Below are 25,141 nucleotides of genomic sequence, written 5' to 3'. Positions count from 1 at the left end.
ATTAGTTTTTATGCACTTTCTTGCACTGTAAGTAAGTAATTTGGAGTGGAATTTCATGGTTTCTTTGAATCAATCAACCACCCTTTAATTGAAACAAAATCATGAAGTTTAAGCTAAAATTAAATTGTTTTTAAATGAATTTTAAGCTTTGTGAATTGTGTGATACTTTGATTGGTTGTTTTAATTAATTGTAGGTGAAGAAAAGAAAAAATAAGAAAAGCGTAGCCTAAGGAGCATGATCTAAGCAAAGAAAGAAAGTGTGGCACAAGGAAGAAAAGCGCGGCTGCATTCAAGGAACAAGGGCACAAAGCTCTTGCCAAGAGCTTAAAGCTCTTGTGGAGAGCTTTCCTTCAAAAATTCAAAGGCCAAGCTCTTGCCAAGAGCTTAAAGCTCTTGCTAAGAGCTTTATCAAAAGCACATGGAAGAAGGAAGCAAGGCAAGCTCACATGCAAAGCTTTTGCCAAGAGCTTTGTCCAAGAGCTTTTTCGGGCATTCCAAGGGAAAAGTCAAGGAGAAAAAGCTCAACAATGCACTCACCAAGGCTTGAACCCATGACCAAAGGGAAAGGGGCAGCGCTATTCCACAAGGGAAAACAAGCCAAAATTGGCTTATTTTCATTCAGCAAGGTTCGAATAGGGAGCATCAAGGAAGCAAGGCCTTGTGTGCCACTCACTTGCCAAGGAAAATGGCCAGCAACTTCCCTCACCAAGGATCGAACATGGAACCTCAAGGAAGAGAAACTTTGGGCGCTACTCTTATGCCAAGAAAATTAGCTCCACAAGTGCTCCACCCAAGACTTGAACCATGGACCTCAAGGACAAGTAAAGCTCTTGCCAAGATTTTAAAGGTCTTGCAAAGAGCTTTGTTCTCTTGTCACAAGGGAGGACCGTGCGCACACTTTAGCAAGGAAGGGAACCGAAGCTCTTGACCAAAGCTCTTGCCAAGAGCCGAGCTTTCCCCTGGGAGGTGCACCATGGCCCAAAATTCACCCAAAAATCCAAATTAATTCATTTCTTCACGAAATTTAAAAGCCCACCCAATTTCTTAGATCCAAATTAGGAAGTGTATAAATAGGTGTTAGTTAGATGTAGAAAGGACTTTTTTTTACTTTTTTTACTTTCACTCTTTGATTTTTTTGAAATTGTAATTGGAGAATTGGATCATTTTGTTTTTTGTTTTGAATTCTGCTTGCTCTTTTGGGAACTTCTGCTTGAATTGGAAGGAGAATTGAGTTCTCTTCCATTGGGCATTCCTGTTTTCTTTCCTGGAAAGTTTTGCTTGGGTCTTAAGTGTGAAGAATTGAGGAAATTCTCTCACTCTCCTCTTAAGATCTCTCTGTTTAATTTGCTGCATAATTCAAGAATTTGAGTTCCTCCTTACCAATTTTCATCTTTCCTTTTTCTTTGAATAATTTTCTGAATTGGATCAAGGAAGGTAGTGAGATCTAGACTTGGTTTTCTAGTCTCTTGACCCCTGAGATCTGAAATTTCTTTTCTGTTCCTCTGTTAAGGCTGCTTCAAGCCTAATCACTTTTCTTTTTGAGATTTACTTCAGTTTAATTCTTCTCTTATTTTTCTGTCTTTTGCAATTTACTTTCCTTTGTTTAAGTTCTGCAATCCCAGCTCCCAATTCCCTTTTACATTCAAGCAATTTACATTTCTTGCATTCTAAGCTTCTGTAATTTACATTTCTTACACTTTAAGTTACTGTCATTCACTTTACTTGTTCTTTAAGATTCAACACTTTAAATTCTTTAGCTCTTTAATTTACTACAATTTTTCCCTCTCCCTTTATAATTCATGCAATTTAGCTTCTGTCAATCACAAATCACTCAAATTAACTCTTGTTTGCTTGACTAAATCAACCACTAAACTAAAATTGCTCAATCCTTCAATCCCTGTGGGATCGACCTCACTCATGTGAGTTATTATTACTTGATGTGACCCAATACACTTGCCGGTGAGTTTTGTCTTTGATCATTTTCCACACATCAGAGTACTAGGAGGAGTTTTAGTGATTTTTTACTCAGCTGGCCCACTTGTGCCTCCAAATTTTTAATGGAGGACCTTGTTTCATTCATGAAACTTAGAGTGGCCTTAGATAGATCAGAGACTATGTTTGCTAAGCTAGAGGGGCTATGCTCAAAATTCTCTGTCTGTTGCTAAGAGGATGATGGAAAAGGCTTGCTATTGCTAAACCTGTTTCTTCCACCATTATTAAAGCCTAGTTAAGGCTTTTGTTGATCCTTCCATGAGAAATTTGGATGATTTCTCCATGAGGGATTATAAGTGTTTCCATAGGCTTCACCCATGTAATTCACCTCTGCCATTGCAGGGTTCTCAGGATCATAAGCTTCTTCTTTAGAAGATGCTTCTTTAGTACTATTGGATGCATTTTGCAATCCATTCAGACTCTGAGAAATCATGTTGACTTGTTGAGTCAACATTTTGTTCTGAGCCAATATGGCATTCAGAGCATCAATTTCAAGAACTTCCTTCCTCTGAGGCGTCCCATTATTCATAGGATTCCTTTAAGAAGTGTACATGAATTGGTTATTTGCAACCATGTCAATGAGTTTCTGAGCTTCCACAGGCATTTTCTTTAGGTGAATAGATCCACCTGTAGAATGGTCCAATGACATCTTAGATAATTCGGATAGACCATCATAGAATATATCCAGGATGGTCCATTATGAAAGCATGTCAGAAGGACACTTTTTAGTCAGTTGCTTGTATCTCTCCCAAGCTTCAAAGAGGGATTCACCTTCTTTCTGTCTGAAGGTTTGAATATCCACTCTAAGCTTACTCAGCTTTTGAGGAGGAAAGAACTTAGCTAAGAAAGTCGTGACCAGCTTATCCCAAGAGTTCAGGTTATCTTTAGGTTGAGAGTCCAACCATACTCTAGCTCTGTCTCTTACAGCAAAAGGGAAAAGCATAAGCCTGTAGGCCTCGAGATCAACCCCATTGGTCTTAACAGTATCACAGATCTACAAGAATTCAGTTAAGAACTAAAAAGGATCTTCTGATGGAAGTCCATAAAACTTGCAATTCTGTTGCATCAGAGAAACTAATTGAGACTTTTGCTCAAAATTGTTTGCTCCAATGGCAGGGATTGAGATGCTTCTTCCATAAAAGTTGGAATTTGGTGCAGTAAAGTCACCAAGCATCTTCCTTGCACCTCCACCATTATTATTGGGTTCGGCCATCTCTACTTCTTTATCAAAAATTTTAGTAAAGTCCTCTTTAGAGTGTTGTGTTTTAGCTTCTCTTAGCTTCCTCTTCAGAGTCGTTTCAGTATCTGGATCTGCTTCAATAAGAATGTTCTTGTCCTTGCTCCTGCTCATATGAAAAAGAAGATAACAGAAAAGAAGAGGAATCCTCTATGTCACAGTATAGAGATTCCTTTATGTGAGTAGAAGAAGAAAAGAATAGAAGAAGAAAAATTCGAACACAGAGAGAAGAGAAGAGGGTTCAAATTATGAGTAGAAGAGAAGTGTTAGTAGATAAATAAATAAATAGAAGGAGATGAGAGAGAGAGAGAATTCAAAAATTGTTTTTGAAAAATGGTTAGTGATTTTCGAAAATTAAGAGAAGAAATAAAATTAAAATTAAAATTTGAAACAATTTAGTTAATTAATAGAATTTTGAAAAAGAGGAAGATGATTTTCAAAAATTAGAAAGAGAAAAGTAGTTAGGTGGTTTTGAAAAAGATAAGAAATAGTAAAAGAAACAAAAAAGTCAATTAGTTAGTTGAAAAAGATTTGAAAATCAATTTTGAAAAGATAGGAAGTTAGAAAAGATTTTTGAAATCAAAGTTTGAAAAAGATATGATTAAAAAGATATGATTGAAATTTATTTTAAAAAAGATTTGAAAAAGAAATTTAGAAAGATTTGATTTTTGAAATTAAAATTGATTACTTGACTAACAAGAAACTAAAAGATATGATTCTAGAATTTAAAGATTGAACCTTTCTTAACAAGAAAGTAACAAACTTCAAATTTTTTAATCAATCGCATTAATTGTTAGTAAAGTTTTCGAAAATTTGAAATGAAATTAAGAAAAAGATTTTGAAAAACAATTTTTAAAATTTTTGAAAATATTAAGAGAAAATGAAAAAGATTTGATTTTTGAAAAAGATTTGAAAAGATAAGAATTTTAAAAATGAAATCTTGACTTAACTAACAAGAAACAACTTATTTTAAAAATTTTTGACTAAGTCAACCTAAAGATTTTGAAATTTATGAGTAAAATAAGGAAAAGATATTTTTTTATTTTTAAATTTTTAATGAGGAGAGAGAAAAACACAAAAATGACTCAAAACATAAAAATTTTGGATCAAAACAAAGAAAACATGCAAGAACACTATGAATGTCAAGATGAACACCAAGAATACTTTGAAGATCAAGATGAACATCAAGACTTATTTTTGAAAAACTTTCAAGAAAAGAAAAACATGCAAGACACCAAACTTAGAAATTTTTCATGTTTAGACACTAACAAACTAAAAATGCATATGAAAAACAAGAAAAGACACAAAGCAAGAAAATATGAAGATCAAACAAGAAGACTTACCAAGAACAACTTGAAGATCATGAAGAACACCATGCATGAGTTTTCGAAAAATTTTGAGCAAAATAAAAATATGCAATTGACACCAAACTTAAAAATTGACTCTAGACTCAAACAAGAAACACAAAATATTTTTGGTTTTTATGATTTTATAAATTTTTTTTGGATTTTTTGAGAATTATTTTTAGAAAAACGAAAATAAAAAAAATTTGAAAGATTTTTGAAAACTTTTTGAGAATAAAATAAAAGTTGAAAGAAGAAGAAAATTACCTAATCTGAGCAACAAGATGAACCGTCAGTTGTCCAAACTCGAACAATCTCCGGCATCGGCGCCAAAAACTTGGTGCACGAAATTGTGATCTTAATGGCGCCAACAACTTGGTACGCACAATTGTAATATCACTCTTTTTCACAACTTCGCACAACTAACCAGCAAGTGCACTGGGTCATCCAAGTAATAAACCTTACGTGAGTAAGGGTCGATCCCACGGAGATTGTCGGCGTTAAGCAAGCTATGGTCACCTTGTAAATCTCAGTCAGGCGGATTCAAATGATTATGGAGTTTTAATAATTAAAATATAAATAGAACGTAAAATAAAGATAGAGATACTTATGTAAATCATTGGTGGGAATTTCAGATAAGTGTTTGGGGATGCTTTATCCCTCTTGAATCTCTGCTTTCCTACTGCCTTCATCCAATCCTTCATACTCCTTTCTATGGCAAGCTGTATGTAGGGTCTCACCGTTGTCAATGGCTACTTCCCATCCTCTCAGTGAAAAAGGTCCTCTACGGTTTCCCGCATGGCTAATCAGCTGTTGGTTCTCGATCATGTAGGAATAGGATTTACTATCCTTTTGCGTCTGTCACCACGCCCTACAGTCGCGAGTTTGAAGCTCGTCACAGTCATCCCATCCCAGATCCTACTCGGAATACCACATACAAGGTTTAGACTTTCCAGATCTCAAGAATGCTGCCAATAGATTCTAGCTTATACCACAAAGACTCTAATCTCACGGAATGGAAGGCTCTGTTGTTAGGAGAGGCAACCATGCGTCATGGACCAGGAATCCAAGAGATACACACTTTAGCTTTTGCAGGTAGAACGGAAGTGTTTGTCAGGCACACGTTCATAAGTAAGAATGGTGATCAGTGTTACGGATCATCACATTCATCATGTTGAAGTGCGAATGAATATCTTAGAATAAGAATAGGCATGAATTGAATAGAAAACAGTAGTAATTGCATTAATACTCGAGGAACAGTAGAGCTCCACACCCTTAATCTATGGTGTGTAGAAACTCCACCGTTGAAAATACATAAGTGATAGAGGTCCAGACATCGCCGTGAGGCCAGCCCCCAATGTCTAAGATCGCATAAACTGATCAAAGATAGATACCAAGATCCCAGATACAATAGTAAAAAGTCCTATTTATACTAGACTAGTTACTAGGGTTACAAAATTAAGTAAATGATGCAGAAATCCACTTTCGGGCCCACTTGGTGTGTGCTTGGGCTGAGCATTGAAGCTTTCACGTGTAGAGGTCTTCCTTGGATTTGAACGCCAGTTTGTAATTTGTTTCTGGCGTTTGACTCTGCTTTGCAACTTGTTTCTGGCGTTTAACGCCAGAATAGGGCATAAAGTTGGCGTTAAATGCCAGTTTGCATTGTCTAAACTCGAGCAAAGTATGGACTATTATATATTTCTGGAAAGCCCTAGATGTCTACTTTCCAACGCAATCGAGTGCGTGCCATTTAGAGTTCTGTAGCTCCAAAAATTCCATTTCGAGTGCAGGGAGGTCAGAATCCAACAGCATCTGCAGTCCTTTGTTAGCCTCTGAATCAGATTTTTGCTCAGGTCCCTCAATTTCAGCCAGAAAATACCTGAAATCACAGAAAAACACACAAACTCATAGTGAAGTCCAAAAATGTGAATTTTGCTTAAAAACTAATAGAAATATACAAAAAACTAACTAAATTATACTAAAAACTATGTAAAAATAATGCAAAAAAGCGTATAAATTATCCACTCATCAGCTGATAAAGGGAAAGCCAATGTTACCTCTAGGAAAAGGAAGACACCTCAAGAGCCTACTCTTTCTCCTTATGCCTACTATGCCAGAAACCCACTCAATGAAGTGGATAAGGCGAACCAACAGCTTCAGCCCACCGACACGGCCAAGTTTCCTAACTTGTACTGTGAGCTACGCTTCCCAGCCTATCGGACGAAAAATCTGAATATTGAGAAGAAATTGGCCCTTCACGATGATCTGAGGCACTCCATGATGGCTCTCATTGAGAGACAAGGCCTGGGCTTTGTTCATAGAGAAGTGGGAAGGATAAACACTTCATGGGTCAAGGAATTCTACTGTAACTTCTTCAGAGCGACTCTTGATTCAGTTTATCTACGAGGCGGTCAGATTCTGGTTAGTGAGGCTACTATTGAAGATGCATTGCATTGCCTACCTAAGACTGGTGCCACAGATGCGTATGAGCAGGCAGAGGTGGCAATGCAGTGTATGACCTTTGACTATGATGCCTTGAGGGAAGTAATTGCCACAGCGGAAGCCCCTTGGGTGATGTATTCGGGCAACAAGAAGCCCAAGGGGATGCTATTTGCTCATTTATCTAGAGAGGCTAGGACTTGGCAACAGATATTCGCCCACTATGTCATGCCTACTACCCACTTTTCTGAGATTCCGGTGGACATGCTCGTCTTGATCGGCTGTGTCATGGAGGGGAAGGAGGTATATTTTTCCCGGTTGATCAGGAGGTACATGTGGCGAGCACATATCCGTGGCTTACTACCATTTCCCACATGGGTCACTAGGATGGTTGAGTTAGCCGGTGCCCCGTGGAGGGACGATGACGTGTTACCACCACCCCCAGACGACGACGACAAGGAGAATATTATTCCGTGGGGTACGTGGGTGCACGAGAAGCCCCATCCCGGCGCAGATCCCGAGCTAGAGCAGCCATAGAGGGAGCTAGACCCTCTTCTTCCATAGCTACAGTAGGTCCATCAGCACCATCTGCCCCAACATCTCTTACACCACCACCACCAGCACCCGAGCCGACCTACCTTCTGGTTCAACGTCTGTTTCAATTCATAGAGCGCACAAAGCGTCGCATCATGCGACGCCTTGATAGAGTGGATCAGGAATTCATAGCACAGGGCATTGAGTTGCCCCCTCTCTCCGACTCTCCCGCATCTGAGAAGGAGTAGCATGAGGAGGAACCAGCTCAGTCAGAGGCACCACCAGAGACACAGGCCATCCCAGAGGTTCAGCAGCCTCCTGAGGAGGCATAGTCACAGCCTGAGTCCCAGCAGCCAGACACGACTGTTGACCCCCATTATGAGCTCGAGCAGTAGCATCGAGGACGATGCTTCATCTTAAGTGTGGCGAAGTCACCGTTGTTACCGTCAGTGGATATCAATTGTGTGGTAAACATCTTTCAGACACTTATCTCCTAGTTTCTGTTATTTTGCATTCTTCTTTTTAGGATTATTGTATATATTAGTATTATGGATACTTTTATCTTAGCTGTTGCATATTTTCATTTTAGTTTATCACATTTTGCATTTTCATGAGTAAATATTTTTTGTTGGAATCTCTTTATACACTACAAAAAAGAGCCATGAAATGGTAGCAACATAATGGAGGTTCTACAAAATTGCCGATATATTCGTAAATTGAGGCAGTTTATGTGTAAAACCCAGTTAATTAACGGCTATTAACCCATAAATGAGAATTTATTCTAGAATGCCCAAAATGTGATTTTTATGGCTAAATGTGATAGAGGAGATTGAGATGAGAATTTCGGTACCAATTTTATAGAATTCGGACCAAGATTGGACCGAACGGTCCAAACTGGGCCAACCGGACCCAAAGTAGGCCCTTGGCCCAACATAACTAAACCAAAACCATAGTTTTCAGCACACTCTCTCCTCATTTGATACACACACACGCTGAAATGGAGGCCATGGAGGGAAGAACACACTCTCAAGTTCTCTCCCTTGGTTAATCTTCAAACCACCATAACTTTTGATCTAGAGCTCCGATTGCCGCACCGTTTGTGGCCACACGTTCACCGTGGAGAGCTCTAATCAATCTTGAGGTAAGCCACGTTTTTCTCTTCCAATTTCCAATCTTGTTTTCGAGTTTCATGAGCAAAAATGTTGAGATTTTGGGCTCTTTGATGTTATATGACCCAACTCTCTTGAAGGAGAAGATTAATATTGCCTCTTTGGACCTTGAGTGTGGTAAGATTCTCAACCCTAGTGTAATTTGTTGTTCTATGATGTTTGGGTATTGAGATGTTGTGTATGGGTATGATGATTGTGGCTTAGGTTGTGTGTATGTGAATATTGGAGCTTCATTGGTGACTTTGAAAAGCTTGAAAAGGGATTTGGTGGTGAAAAATCTGTTCTTAAAAGTGTTGAGGCCTTAAGAGCTTGAGGAAAAGTGGTTTGGAAGTGCTCCGATTGAGCTTGGGAAATCGGCTAAGGTATGGTCTCGGTTTCCCGTATCTAATATGTAATGTGGTAGGAAATACTTAGGCTAGAAGCCCTAAGATAGGCATTGAATTGTTGATGTTGTTGAATGGTTGAGATATATGATGTGGTCATATATGTGATGATGATTATTGATGCCTTGATGGTATGATGTATGAGAATTTTGCATGTTGTGATATATACTTGATGAGTAATTGAGGTTGAATTGTGGGTGACACCATGTTGATGGTGAGTATGATATTGAGTATGTGTAATGATGGTTAATTGGAAATGGTATTATTGGAAATTGGGATAAGAAAGTATGTATGGCATGTTTATGTGTTGTCTCTTAGCCATTTGATTGAGAAGTGTTAAATTAGTGGGGTGATGCTTTGTGAATTGAGATAATATGTCAATGTGTTAGCTGAGGAGGCTTGATGTTGAATTTGATATATTTTGATTGATTTCAAAGAAAAGGGATGAAATTGGCATGTTTATATTGATTTTGGAATGAGTTGAAAATGGCTTGTTTTGAAAATGGCACTTTGTGGTTTTGTATGAAAAACATGGTTTTAGGCATACTTTGGTGGGACATAACTTGGACTACGGATCTCCGTTTTGTGCCAAATCTGTTTAGAATTGAATTGGATCCGGGATGCCCATGCCATTCAAATAACGGGTGAATAACAATTTAAAATGAGAAAGTTATGTCCTTTGGAAGATTGGGGGTTGAATCTGTGAATTCTGCAGCTTTGAACTTAGAAAATTTTTAGCAGAATGACCCCCCCGTGCGTAGGCGCACTTGGCGCGTACGCGCCGTTCTTCTAGAAAGCACCATCCACGCGTGCGCGTGGTGTGCGCGGGCGCGCCGAAGTGCTGCACCCAATGCGCAGCCATTTTCCAGAGAGTTGTGCCAAAACTGTGCCAGGTTTGTGCCTGGGGCACGAGAACAACCACGCGTACGCATGGCTGACGCGTGCGCATCTCTTGGCTATTTTTCAATCCACGTGTTAGCGTGCATGACGCATACGCGTCGATGAGTTTTGTGGCCACCCACACGTGCGCGTGGAGTGCGCGTACGCGTGGCCCTGTTTTCATCCCAAAGTTGATTTTTGAGTTTTAAAAGCCAAATTTCACACTTCTAAGCCTCCAATCTCACCACTTGTGTCTTAAATCATTATGATATGCCTAGCAATGAGAAAAGGAGCTAGGGGATGTGGTAACTTGCGAGTGAAGCAAGGGAAAAATGAATGATCAATGAGGATCAAAGATGATTATGTGAGAGGTGGAGGATGGTGGTGGAAGTGCTTGTTATGCCATGGGCCGAAAGGCCGTAAATGTTAATGAAATGGCTGGTTATGGATTTAACCGTGAGCCGGATGGCTGGTTATGGATTTAACCGTGAGCTGGATGGCTGGATTATTGCCGTGTTATGGCGGAGCCATGATTATGGCTAAGAATAAATGCATATATGCTATTGAATGAATTGTGAATGTGGCACTTCCACTATCGGAGATGAGAGTTTCCCTGGGAGAAAGCAGTGGCTAGCCACCATGTGCTCCAAGTTGAGACTCGAAGCTCTTTTGATCCTATGTCGTCAGGGTGGCGGGCACTGTGAAAGCCCCAGATGAGCTCACCCCCATAGATATTCAGCAGTGAGGGTGATGGATATGGATCATGGCTGTGGCGAGCTTCAAACTCGCGATCACTGGGCGTGATGACAAACGCAAAAGAATCAAGGGATTCTATTCCAACATGATCGAGAACCGACAGATGATTAGCCATGCTGTGACAATGCATTTGGACCATTTTCACTGAGAGGATGGGATGTAGCCATTGACAACGGTGATGCCCTACATACAGCTTGCCATGGAAAGGAGTGACAAAGATTGGATAAAAGAGTAGGAAAACAGAGATTCGGAAGGAACACAGTACCTCCATACACCTATCTGAAATTCCCACCATTGGATTACATGAGTAACTTTATCTTTATTTTCTATTTAATTTATTATTATTATTCGAAAAACCAATAATCTCTTAAATTAGTTAAATCCGCCTGACTGGGATTTACAAGATGACCATAGCTTGCTTCATACCAACAATCTCTGTGGGATCAACCTTTACTCACGTAAGGTATTACTTGGACGACCCAGTACACTTGCTGGTTAGTTGTGCGGAGTTGTGATTAAGTGTGATTCACGTTTGAGAGCGCTACCAAGTCTTTGGAGCCATTGTTGATGATCACAATTTCGTCCACCAAGTTTTTGGCGCCGTTGCCGGGGATTGTTCGAGTTTGGACAACTAACGGTTTATTTTGTTGCTCAGATTAGGTAATTTTCTTTTTATTTTCTTTTCAAAAAAGTTTTCAAAAATCTTTCAAAAAATTGTCTTTATTTTCGTTTTTCTAAAGAATATTTTCGAAAAAAATAATAAAAATACAAAAAAATAATAAAATCATAAAAATAAAAAATATTTTGTGATTCTTGTTTGAGTCTAGTGTCAATTTTTAAGTTTGGTGTCAATTGCATGCTTTAAAATTTTTCTTGCATTTTTCGAAAATTCATGCATTCATGGTGTTCTTCATGATCTTCAAGTTGTTCTTGGTAAATCTTCTTGTTTGATCTTGATATTTTCTTGTTTTGTGTTTTTTGTTATTTTTCATGTGCATTTTTGCATTCATAGTGTCCATGCATTAAAGAATTCTAAGTTTGGTGTCTTGCATGTTTTCTTTGCATAAAAAATTTTTCAAAAATATGTTCTTGATGTTCATCATGATCTTCAAAGTGTTCTTGGTGTTCATCTTGACATTCATAGTGTTCTTGCATGCATCATGTGTTTTGATCCAAAATTTTCATGTTTTGGGTCATTTTTGTGTTTTTCTCTCTCATAAAAAAATTCAAAAATAAAAAATATCTTTTCCTTAATTTTCTCATAATTTTCAAAAATTTGAGTTGACTTAGTCAAAAATTTTTAAAATTAGTTGTTTCTTACAAGTCAAGTCAAATTTTCAATTTTAAAAATCTTATATTTTAAAAATATTTTTCAAAAATCATATCTTTTTCATTTTTTTTACTATTTTTTGAAAATTCTTTAAAATAATTTTTTCAAAAATCTTTTTCTTAATTTTATCTTTCTTTTCGAAAAATATGCTAACAATTAATGTGATTGGTTCAAAAATTTGAAGTTTGTTACTTTCTTGTTAAGAAAGGTTCAATCTTTAAATTCTAGAATCATATCTTTTAGTTTCTTGTTAGTCAAGTAATTAATTTTAATTTTAAAAATTAAATCTATCTTATCTTATCTTTTATATCATATCTTTTTCAAAATTTTATCTTTTTCAAAAATTTGATTTTAAAATATCTTTTCTAACTTCTTATCTTCTTATCTTTTCAAATTTGATTTTCAAACCTTTTTCAACTAACTATTTGACTTTTTGTTTGTTTCTTTTCTTTTTCAAAACCACATAACAACTTCTCTCTCTCTAATTTTCAAAAATAGCTCCCTCTTTTTTAAAAAAAAATTCTTTTTAATTAACTAATTGTTTTAAATTTTAATTTTAATTCTATCTCATCTTGAATTTTCGAAAATCATTAACTCCTTTTCAAAATTAATTTTCGAATTCTCTCTCTCATCTTCTTCTATTTATTTATTCATTTACTAACACTCCTCTTCACCTCTCTTCATCTCCAATCACTGCCTCTATCCTTACCCTTGTGTTTGGGTTCTCCTTTCTTTATTCTTTTCTTCTTCTACTAATAATAAGGATCCTCTTTACTGTGACATAGAGGATTCCTCTTCTTTTCTTTTTCTCTTCTCTTTCATATGAGCAGGAACAAGGAAAAAAACACTCTTGTTGAAGCTGATCCTGAACCTGAAAGGACTCTGAAGAGGAAACTAAGAGAAGCTAAATTACAACAATCCAGAGGCAATCTTTCTGAAATTTTCGAACAAGAGAAGGAGATGGCAGCCGAACCCAACAACAATAATGCAAGGAGGATGCTTGGTGATTATACTACACCTACTTCTAAGTTTGATGGAAGAAGCATCTCAATTCCTGCCATTGGAGCAAACAATTTTGAGCTGAAACCTCAACTAGTTGCTCTAATGCAACAGAACTGCAAGTTTCATGGACTTCCATCAGAAGATCCCTACCAGTTTTTAACTGAGTTCTTGCAGATCTGTGAGACTGTTAAGACTAATGGAGTAGATCCTGAAGTCTACAGGCTCATGCTTTTCCCTTTTACTGTAAGAGACAGAGCTAGAGCATGGTTGGACTCTCAACCTAAAGATAGCCTGGACTCCTGTATAAGCTGGTCACGGCCTTCTTGGCTAAGTTCTTTCCTCCTCAAAAGCTGAGCAAGCATAGAGTGGATGTTCAGACCTTCAAACAAAAAGATGGTGAATCCCTCTATGAAGCTTGGGAAAGATACAAACAGATGACCAAAAGATGTCCTTCTGACATGTTTTCAGAATGGACCATGATAGATATATTCTATTATGGTCTATCTGAGTTCTCTAAGATGTCATTGGACCATTTTGCAGGTGGATCCATTCACCTAAAGAAAACGCCTGCAGAAGCTCAAGAACTTATTGACATGGTTGCAAATAACCAGTTTATGTACACTTCTGAGAGGAATTATGTGAATAATGGGACGCCTCAAAGGAAGGGAGTTCTTGAAATTGATGCTCTGAATGCCATTTTGGCTCAGAACAAAATGTTGACTCAGCAAGTCAACATGATTTCTCAAAGTCTGAATGGATGGCAAAATGCATCCAATAGTACTAAAGAGGCATCTTCTGAAGAAGAAGCTTATGATCCTGAGAACCCTGCAATAGCAGAAGTAAATTATATGGGTGAACCTTATGGAAACACCTATAATTCATCATGGAGAAATCATCCAAATTTCTCATGGAAGGATCAACAAAAGCCTCAACAAGGCTTTAATAATGGTGGAAGAAATAGGCTCAGCAATATCAAGCCTTATCCATCATCTTCTCAGCAACAGACAGAGAATTATGAACAGAGTACCTCTAACTTAGCAAATTTAGTCTCTGATCTGTCTAAGGCCACTTTAAGTTTCATGAGTGAAACAAGGTCCTCCATCAGAAATCTGGAGGCACAAGTGGGCCAGCTGAGTAAGAAAATCACTGAAACTTCTCCTAGTACTCTTCCAAGCAATACTGAAGAAAATCAAAAAAGAGAGTGCAAGGCCATTGATATAATCAATATGGCCGAACCTAGAGAGGAAGGAGAGGACGTGAATCCCAACGAGGAAGACCTCATGGGACGTCTCTCAATCAAGAAGGAGTTCCCTATTGAGGACCTAAAGGAATCTGAGGCTCATATAGAGACCATAGAGATCCCATTAAACCTCCTTCTGCCATTCATGAGCTCTGAAGACTATTCTTCCTCTGAAGAGGATGAAGATGAAACTGGAGAGTAAGTTGCTCAATATCTAGCAGCCATCATGAAGCTGAATGCCAAGTTATTTGGTAATGAGACTTGGGAAGGTGAACCTCCCTTGCTCATTAGTGAACTTGATACATGGGTTCAACAAACTTTACCTCAACAGAAACATGATCCTGGAAAATTCTTAATACCCTGTACCTAGGGGTGGCAAGTGGGGAAGCCCGCCCCGCCCCGCCAGAAGCCCGCCTTTTGGCGGGCTGGCCCGCCCCGCCCCGCCTAGTGAGGCGGTCCTAGAATCCCACCCCTCCCCGCCTAACAGGGGGCTGGCGGGTTGGCGGGCTAAGCCCGCCTAAGCTCCTTTTTTTTTTACTATTAACTACTAAACAATATATATAATTTCAGAACCATATTAATAAATTTATAATTTCTAAAAGCATAAAAAATTATATTTTTTATATTCATAAACATTAAAATCTTTGTAATTATAAATATCTAATAAACATAATTATAAACTAAGTTTTCATTCAAAACATAAGTATAAATATTCTCTCCAAAACAAAATAAAAATAATTTAAATCATAATTATAAATATTCTCTTCAAAGTAACATAAACATAATCCAAACCACTCAATTTTTATCTTCATACTCTTGTATGTTAGGTTGGAGGAAGTTAGGTTTTGGCCAAAAAATTGTAAAAATACCCCCTCACTAAAAAAACACTAAGCCCGGCGGGGAAGCCCGCCCCGCCCCGCCAAAGCCCGCCAAAACCCGCGGTTTAAGCGGTGCGGGTTAAGCGGGTTTTTGCTATTTGGCGGTCCTAATTTTCCAGCCCAGCCCACCTTTTTTGGTGGGTTACGCGGGCTGGCCCGACGGGTTGAGGCCCGTTTGCCACCCCTACCTGTACCATAGGCACCATGACCTTTGAAAAAGCTCTGTGTGACCTAGGGTCAGGCATAAATCTTATGCCACTCTCTGTAATGGAGAAGCTGGGGATCATTGAGGTACAGCCTGCCTTATTCCCATTACAACTGGCAGACAAGTCAGTAAGACAAGCTTATGGATTAGTAGAGGACGTGTTGGTAAAGGTTAAAGGCCTTTACATTCTTGCTGATTTCATAATCTTAGACACTAAGAAGGAGGAGGATGAATGCATCATCCTTGGAAGACCTTTCCTAGCCACAGCAGAAGCTGTGATAGATGTTAACAGAGGAGAATTAGTCCTTCAATTGAATGGGGACTACCTTGTGTTTAAGGCACACGGCTATCCTTCTGTAACAAGGGAGAGTAAGCATGCAGAGTTTCTCTCAGTACAGAGTCAAACAGAGCCCCCACAATCAAACTTTAAGTTTGGTGTTGGGAGGCCACAACCAAACTCTAAGTTTGGTGTTGAATCCCCACAACCAAAACTTTAAGTTTGGTGTTGGGACTATACAACATTGACCTGATCACCTGTGAGGCTCCATGAGAGCCCACTGTCAAGCTATTGACATTAAAGAAGCGCTTATTGGGAGGCAACCCAATTTTTATTTATCTAATTTTACTTTTTTTTTGTTCTTTTATGTTTTATTAGGTTCATGATCATGTGGAGTCATAAAATAAATACAAAAATTAAAAACAGAATCAAAAATAGCAGAAGAAACAACACACCCTGGAGGAAGGGCTTACTGGCATTTAAATGCCAGTAAGGAGCATCTGGCTGGCGTTCAACGCCAGAACAGAGCATGGATCTGGCGTTGAACGCCAGAAACATGCAGCAATTTGGCATTTAAACGCCAGGATTGCACACTGAGGAAAATTGGCGTTCAACGTCAGAAACATGCTGCAGATGGGTGTTGAACGCCCAGAATAAGCTTAGAGCTGGCGTTTAACGCCAGAAACAAGCATCAATCTGGAGTTAAATGCCAGGATTGCATGCAGAGGGCATTTTACACGCCTCATTGGTGCAAGAATATAAATCCTTGACATCTCAGGATCTGTGGACCTCACAGGATCCCCACCTACCTCACCCTCTCTCTCTCCATTCACAGTCATCCCTTCTGTTTTTCATTCACCACTCACATCCATCCACTCTTCCCCATACACCCCACCTACTTTCAAAATTCAAAATCTCTTTCCCACCCAATCCCACCCATATAGCCGAATACACACATCCCTCCATCTCCTCCATATCTTCTTCTTCTTCTTCCATTCTTTCTTCTTTGCTCGAGGGCGAGCAACATTCTATGTTTGGTGTGGTAAAAACATAGCTTTTTTGTTTTTCCATAACCATGGATGGCACCTAAGGACAGAGAAACCTCAAAAAAAGAGAAAAGGGAAGATAAAAGCTTCCATGGGAAATGGAGAGATTCATCTCAAGGGTCCCTAGCTCGGTAATAGAGCATTTGACTGCACATTAAGAGAGCCCACTCATGGACCTCATCAACAAATCCCTGAGATGCCTCAAGGGATAAATTTTTCTCCACACAACTATTGGGAGCAACTAAGGAAAAGAGCACCATTGGTTCTTCAAGAGAAGGACGCCACCCTCACTAAAGTGGACTCATTTCTTAACTTCCTTGCTCTTATTTCTCTATTTTTCGATTTTTAAGCTTCATGTTTTTCTATGTTTGTGTCTTTATTACATGATCATTAGTATTTAGTAACTATGTCTTAAGGCTATGAATAATTCCATGAATCCTTCACCTTTCTTAAATGAAAAATGTTTTTAATTCAAAAGAACAAGAAGTACATGAGTTTCGAATTCATCCTTGAATTTAGTTTAATTATATTGATGTGGTGACAATACTTTTTGTTCTCTGAATGAATGCTTGAACAGTGCATATTTTTGATCTTGTTGTTTATGAATGTTAAATTTGTTGGCTCTTGAAATAATGATGAAAAAGAGAAATGTTATTGATGATCTGAAAAATCATAAAATTGATTCTTGAAGCAAGAAAAAGTAGTGAAGAACATAGGCTTGTGAAAAAAAATTTTGCAAAAAAAAATAGAAAGAAAAATAAAAAGCAAGCAGAAAAAGCCAATAGCACTTAAAACCAAAAGGCAAGTGTAAAAGGGATCCAAGGCTTTGAGCATCAATGGATAAGAGGTTAAGAGTGTGCTTAAGAGCTCTGGACACCTCTAACTAGAGACCCTAGCAAAGCTGAGTCACAATCTGAAAAGGTTCACCCAGTCATGTGTCTGTGGCATTTATGTATCCGGTGGTAATACTGGAAAACAAAGTGCTTAGGGCCACGGCCAAGACTCATAAAAGTAGCTGTGTTCAAGAATCAACATACTTAACTAAGAGAATCAATTAACACTATCTGAACTCTGAGTTCCTAGAGATGCCAATCATTTTAAACTTCAAAGGAAAAAGTGAGATGCCAAAACTGTTCAGAAGCAAAAAGCTACAAGTCCCGCTCATCTAATTAGAACTAATATTCATTGATATTTTGGGATTTATAGTATATTCTCTTCTTTTTATCCTAATTGATTTTCAGTTTCTTGGGGACAAGCAACAATTTAAGTTTGGTGTTGTGATGAGCGGATAATTTATACGCTTTTTGGCATTGTTTTTAGGTAGTTTTTAGTATGATCTAGTTACTTTTAGGGATGTTTTCATTAGTTTTTATGCTAAATTCACATTTCTGGACTTTACTATGAGTTTGTGTGTTTTTCTATAATTTAAGGTATTTTCTGGCTGAAATTGAGGGACCTGAGCAAAACTTTGATAAAAGGCTGACAAAGGACTACTGATGCTGTTGGAATCTGACCTCCCTGCACTCGAAAAAAATTTTCTAGAGCTATAGAACTCCAAATGTCACGTTCTCAACGACGTTGGAAAGTAGACATCCAGAGCTTTCCAGAAATATATAATAGTCTATACTTTATACGAGATTTGACGATGTAAACTGGCGCTCAACGCCAGTTCCATGTTGCATTCTGGAGTCAAACGCCAGAAACACGTCATGAACCAAAGTTGAACACCAAAACCACGTTACAACTTGGCGTTCAACTCCAAGATAAGCCTCAGCTTGTGTAAAGATCAAGCTCAGCCCAAACACACACCAAGTGGGCCCCGGAAGTGGATTTATGCATCAATTACTTACTTCTGTAAACCCTAGTAGCTAGTCTAGTATAAATAGGATAGTTTACTATTATATTAGACATCTTTGATCGGTTTATGCGATCTTAGACACTGGAGGCTGGCCATTCGGCCATGCCTGGACCTTCATCACTTATGTATTTTCAATGGTGGAGTTTTTACACACCATAGATTAAGGGTGTGGAGCTCTGCTGTACCTCAAGTTTTAATGCAATTACTACTATTTTCTATTCAATTCAATTTATTCCTGTTCTAAGATACCATTCGTACTTCAACCTGATGGATGTGATGATCCGTGACACTCATCATCATCCATACTTATGAACGCGTGCCTGACAACCACTTCCGTTCTACAAGCGAGAGCTAGAATGCGTATCTCTTGGATTCCTGATGCACGACGCATGGTTGCCCCTCGCCTGACAACCGAGCCTTCCATTCCGTGAGATCAGAGTCTTCATGGTATAAGCTAGAATTGATGGCGGCATTCATGAGAATCCGGAAAGTCTAAACCTTGTCTGTGGTATTCCGAGTAGGATTCCGGGATTGAATGACTGTGACGAGCTTCAAACTTGCGATTGCTGGGCGTGATGACAAACGCAAAAGAATCAAGGGATTCTATTCCAACATGATCGAGAACCGACAGATAATTAGCCGTGCGGTGACAAAGCATTTGGACCATTTTCACTAAGAGGATGGGATGTAGCCATTGACAACGGTGATGCCCTACATACAACTTGCCATGGAAAGGAGTGACCAAGATTGGATAAAAGCAATAGGAAAACAGAGATTCAGAAGGAACACAGCACCTCCATACACCTATCTGAAATTCCCACTATTGGATTACATGAGTAACTTTATCTTTATTTTCTATTTAATTTATTATTATTATTTGAAAAAACAATAATCTCTTGAATTAGTTAAATCCGCCTGACTGGGATTTACAAGATGACCATAGCTTGCTTCATACTAACAATCTCTGTGGGATCGACCCTTACTCACGTAAGGTATTACTTGGACGACCCAGTACACTTGCTGGTTAGTTGTGCGGAGTTGTGACTAAGTGTGATTCACGTTTGAGAGCGCTACCAAGTCTTTGGAGCCATTGTTGATGATCACAATTTCGTCCACCAATGACGCATACGCATCGATGAGTTTTGTGGACATCCACGCGTGCGCGTGGAGTGCGCATACGCGTGGCCCTGTTTTCATCCCAAAGTTGATTTTTGAGTTTTAAAAGCCAAATTTCACACTTCTAAGCCTTCAATCTCACCACTTGTGTCTTAAATCATTATGATATGCCTAGCAATGAGAAAAGGAGCTAGGGGATGTGGTAACTTGCGAGTGAAGCAAGGGAAAAATGAATGATCAATGAGGATCAAAGATGATTATGTGAGAGGTGATGCCAGGGCATTTTGGCCAATTTCACTGACCTTTCTTTACTGTTTTTAGGGTAGTTTCATGCATTTTCTTAAGAAATAAACTAGTTTTGGGTGGATATTCACTTACATCTTGATTCAAGCTTACATTGTGCACTTTACATGATTTCATGAGAATTTTGCATGAATTATATGACAAATTGGATGATGCATGACTCATGACTTAGACTAGAACTTTGATGCACTTTGTTACTTGATTTCAGGACAAAGGAAGCAAGGAAGAACCACGTTAGCAGCCATGTTAGTCTAACTAACGTGACCTCTAACATGGAATGGGAGCTAGCTTGCAACGTTAATGAGTGGCCACGTTAGTTGCCACGTTAAGTTAGTTAACGTGGACTCTAACGTTGGAAAGCAAAAGAGAAGCCAACGTTAGTGACATTCACCTTTGTCACTAACGTTGGCCGAGCCTCCATGAGCCACGTTAACTTAGTTAACGTGGAAGCTAACGTGGAGATGGCAATTGATCGCCAACGTTAGTGACATTTACCTTTGTCACTAACTTTGGGGTGAACCACCAAGAGCCACCATGAGCAACGTTAACTCCCACGTTAACTTAGTTAACGTGGATAAAGAGATAATGAGCCAACGTTAGTGACACTCACCTTTGTCACTAACGTTGGAGATGGCTAGCATTACTACATTAGAAGCCACGTTAACCTAGTTAACGTGGACTCTAACGTGGGAAGTAGGGGCACATTGGAACGTTAGTGACAAAGGTAAGTGTCACTAACGTTCTCGAAGGATTGGCATTACTACGTTAGAAGCCACGTTAACCTAGTTAACGTGGACTCTAACATAAGGAGAAGGGGTGACTCACCACATTATTGGAAAGGTAAGTCCCAATAATGTATGCGAAGGACCAAGAGGCAACGTTAGTGGTCACGTTAGTGCCACTAACGTTGAAGTCAATGTGATCATATTTGGGTTAGGAACGTTAGTGAAAAAGGTGATTGTCACTAACGTTCTCGAACCCACACTTTCACTTAACGTTGACACCACTAACGTCCTAAGCCAAAGTCCCTGCCTACTTCACATTTTCTCTCTGCAAGCAAAGCTAAGCCCAATAAAGAGGATAACTGCTTCAAACTCAAGATCCAAAGGCCCACACCCAAGATTTGAAGAGCCAATTAGAAGATCAGAAGAGTAGTATATATAGGAGTAGCTTTGAATTAGATATGGGCTTTTTGGAAAACTTTAGGGAGCCTTGGGCATAGAACTACTCTCTGTATTTTACTTTCTCTGCAACTTCTAGTTTTACTTTCAGGATGTATTCTCCATCTTTGTTTTCATTTTCCAGAGCTATGAACAACTAAACCCCTTTCATTGGGTTAGGGAGCTCTGCTGCAATTTGATGGATCAATATTAGTTTTCATTCTTCTTCTTCTATCTTTTCTCTTGATTTTACTAGAAAGCTTTCAATCTTCATCCAATTGGGTAGTTATACTGGAAAAGAAGCTATTCATACTTGGATCTCTTCGGAACCTTGGAAGAGGAATGAAGAGATCATGCTAGAAATGCTTTCTCATGTTGGACCAAATTGGGTTTCGATGGATATGTGACTATAATCCTACCAATACTTGATTTGGGAATGCATGTGGTATAATCAGTGACCATACTTCATCTCTTCTCATGAGCAATTTACCAAGGAATTGGCTATTGATCAAGATTTGAGAGATTGGATTACCAAGGAATTAGAATTCGATCACTTAAGATTGCCAAGGAGATCAATGAATGCATTGATTGAGGAAGAGATGAAAATGAATTTGATCCGGAGAATACAACATCTCCTAAGCCCAATGAACTCCCCATTTCTGATCTTACCTATTCTCCTTAATTTCTGCCATTTACTTTTATGAGCATTTCCCCCATTCCCATTTAAGATTCTGCAATTTACTTTATGCCATTTATATTCAGCTCTTTATTTCTAGCATTTACTTTTTCTGCTATTTACTTTTCCGCTATTTAATTTTCTGCAAATCTCAAATCAAATTCTGATTCGCTCAACTAGAACATTCCTCTAATTAAAGTTGCTTGATCAATCAATCTCTGTGGGATTCGACCTCACTCTATAGTGAGTTTTTACTTGACGACAACTCGGTACACTTGCCGAAGGAAATTTGTTATGAGATGAATTTTCCGTGCATCAAGAGGCGGAGGATGGTGGTGGAAGTGCTTGTTATGCCATGGGCCGAAAGGCCGTAATTGTTAATGAAATGGCTGGTTATGGATTTAACCGTGAGCCGGATGGTTGGATTATTGCCGTGTTACGGCAGAGCCATGATTAGGGCTAAGAATAAATGCATATATGATGTTGAATGAATTGTGAATGTGGCACTTCCACTATCGGAGATGAGAGTTTCCTTGGGAGAAAGCAGTGGCTAGCCACCACGTGCTCCAGGTTGAGACTCAAAGCTCTTTTGACCCTATGTCGTCAGGGTGACCGGGCACTGTGAAAGCCCGGATGAGCTCACCTCCATAAATATTCACTAGTGAGGGTAATGGATATGGATCATGATTATGATCAAATTTATAGTGGGTATAACTCGAGTTGGGGAGACACGACAGAAGGACTGTCCAATGGTTAGCTATCAGGACTTGTCGGGTTGGCTCTATAACCGACAGATGATATCATCAGCCATTAGGGACAGACATTCATCATATACATACTATGTGAATTGTTTGAGACTGCTTATTTGACTGCATATTACTTGCTAATTGTCTAAATGCCTTATCTGTTCCTATTTGTATATTTCTTGTTTGAAATAACTGTGTTTGCTATATTATACTTCTGCTGGTGGTTGGGAGGTCTGAAGGAATTGGAAAGGGAAGTATTAGTTAGACTGAAGAATCTTTAGTTAGATGCCCTTTATGGTTTAGCTTGTTTATAAACTTTGAATTATCTGGAGGAAGTTCTAGGATTGCCTTCGTCTTTCCTCTATTATTATGTATTATATATGTGGAAGCTGTTACCATGCTGGGGACCTCTGGTTCTCACCCATGCGGATTTTGTGGTTTTCAGACGCAGGACATGAGGTTTCTCACTGAGGCCTGCTGGAGACTTCTGGATTAGCGAAGATCTTTTGTTCTTGGGGACTCTGTTTTAGTTTATATGTTTTGCTTAGATACTTTTATTTCCGTTAAATAATACAAACTGTGATGACTCCTCTTATAGGAGATTTTGGAGAATAGGTTTTACGTATTTGTGTCCCTTTGGGTTTCCTTGGGATATCTTATTCTATTTATATGTATATATTGCTATGCTCAGACCGGTTATCTTCGCAATCGGATTTTGAGTTTTGATATTCTCATTTTTGACACTCTTTTGTATATATATAATCTCGCGCTGGTTCATCCTTGTTCGTTACGTTATCGATCGGAGTGTTGCGCTTTTGAGTTGCGATTTTTGTTTACCCCCTTTTTTTCTACAAAGGCTCCTAGTTAAAATCAATCATTCATACTACTATATGTACTAAATTTTTATTTTAGAGGTCGTAATATCTTGTCATCTCTAAATTATGACTTAAGCATAAGACTCTGTATGGCAGGATGTTACATTATGCGGCTGCCGTAATTTGCCGGTACGAAGCAGCGGTTTTTTGGTGCTTTTGGCGGTTTTAAACGCCATTACCTGCTCCTGCTCCTGCTTCACTGATATAAAAAGTAAAAACTCATCTAATTTGTTTATTTGATCGAGCCTCCATCCCAATGTGAAAAAGCAAGAAGTTTTTTTATCGCAACATGAGATCTGCAATCTCATCCACGAGGCTCTCCTCTGGCGGTAAGCTGCTTTTCTTCCAGCTACGATCTCCTCCATCAACGTTTCACTTTAATTAATGGATCTGCTGTGTCATTTTTCTGCTCCACTGTGTTATCCTCTATGAAGCTGCTCCTTCTCCATCTTCGTTGAATTAGGTTTATATACAAATCCACATTCTCTTTTTTTAATTACTCATATTTTGTTTTGCAAATTGTTATTACTTCTATTTCTATAATTTTAGGTTTTGATTTTCTTCCTTGTTAGCAGAAATTGGGGGTAAGGTCTTCATGTAATTTCTTCGATTTTTTCTTACATGCGTATATACAAATTTGCATTCTCTTCTCGGTTTTGATTTGTAAATATGCTTTCGGTTCGTGCTTTACTGATTTGCATAGCACGTGTTTGATGAATTGCTTGAATGCTTATTTTTTTGTCTATACATTTATTCAGTCATTGTTGTATGTGACATATCTCTTTTGCAAACATATCAACAAATTCTTTTATTAGCTTGACACTTGGTTTTGTGCTTTGTTAAGTTATTTGCTTTAGAGAACAATGAAGTTGTTAACAATGAGGTTGTTTTCTGTGCAGGTGATGAAGATAAATTGATTTGGAACTATTTAGAAGATGGAAGCTACCTAAATAAGAACCACTTGAAGATAGACATCATCTTTTCATTCATCTAGTGAGTATTAACATGCTGAACTTAAAATAGTGCTTGTAACCTTGAAATAATTAGTTTAAATTTTTTTGATATTTATTGTTGTGAGATTCTTTTTATTAGTATATAGACGATCTGTAAATAATTTTGCAAATATTTATTTATTGTGATACAATTTATCCTATAATTTTAGTAAGTAAACTAATACCAAATTTATCTAAGTTTCTGTTAATAGGAAAAGCTGAATAAAGTTGCTAGTAATAAGGCCGAATTTATGTTGTTACACATGTGCAGTTTACTGGATTGGATTGGAAAGAAACAAATGCTTCTCTTTTGTGTTGCCCCTTGTGCTCTTGTCTCCTCACTAAAAGGGACCCATTTAAAAAGAAGTCACTTTTAGATAATTGAGTTATTCACCATGTTTCCACAATTAAGAGTTTAAGACTATATATGGTACTTTCCTAGCTCACTGATGGTAGTTTCAATTTGCATTGTTGGTCCATGTTTAGACATTTTTATAGGATCGGAGGAAGCTGAAAACTACAAGTAAAAATAATTGTTATGTGTTTTAGGTACAGGCTCTTCTATCTGATAAAGAAGAATTGGAGAAAGACTTGAAAAGATTAAATGATAAGCTTACTTCAGCACTCTCTGATTGTAATGCTAAAGGTGAGCTGTTGAAAAAGCAAACAAAAATCGCTTAAGAAGCAACAACAGGTAATATTCAT

General features: G+C 38.3%; 1 long non-coding RNA gene and 2 other non-coding genes across 3 annotated transcripts; 2 read left to right on the top strand and 1 right to left on the bottom strand.

Annotated features, from left to right (window-relative positions):
* The first annotated feature begins 2,695 nt into the window (after window positions 1–2,695).
* On the top strand, window positions 2,696–2,803 carry LOC112715193 (small nucleolar RNA R71). The gene has a single exon (XR_003159521.1). It is a non-coding gene; the product is annotated as a small nucleolar RNA R71 (small nucleolar RNA).
* A 10,618-nt stretch (window positions 2,804–13,421) lies between these two features.
* LOC112713369 (small nucleolar RNA R71) lies at window positions 13,422–13,527 on the bottom strand. The gene has a single exon (XR_003158347.1). It is a non-coding gene; the product is annotated as a small nucleolar RNA R71 (small nucleolar RNA).
* A 10,318-nt stretch (window positions 13,528–23,845) lies between these two features.
* On the top strand, window positions 23,846–24,434 carry LOC112763635 (uncharacterized). The gene is made up of 3 exons (XR_003182961.2): window positions 23,846–23,907; window positions 23,994–24,028; window positions 24,344–24,434. It is a non-coding gene; the product is annotated as an uncharacterized lncRNA (long non-coding RNA).
* The last annotated feature ends 707 nt before the right edge of the window (window positions 24,435–25,141 follow it).

The sequence above is a fragment of the Arachis hypogaea genome, chromosome 1 (genome assembly GCF_003086295.3).
Source record: "Arachis hypogaea cultivar Tifrunner chromosome 1, arahy.Tifrunner.gnm2.J5K5, whole genome shotgun sequence".
In the NCBI taxonomy this organism is placed as follows: domain Eukaryota; kingdom Viridiplantae; phylum Streptophyta; class Magnoliopsida; order Fabales; family Fabaceae; genus Arachis; species Arachis hypogaea.
Note: the sequence above shows the minus strand (reverse complement) of the source record. Positions and strands in the feature narration are given on the sequence as shown.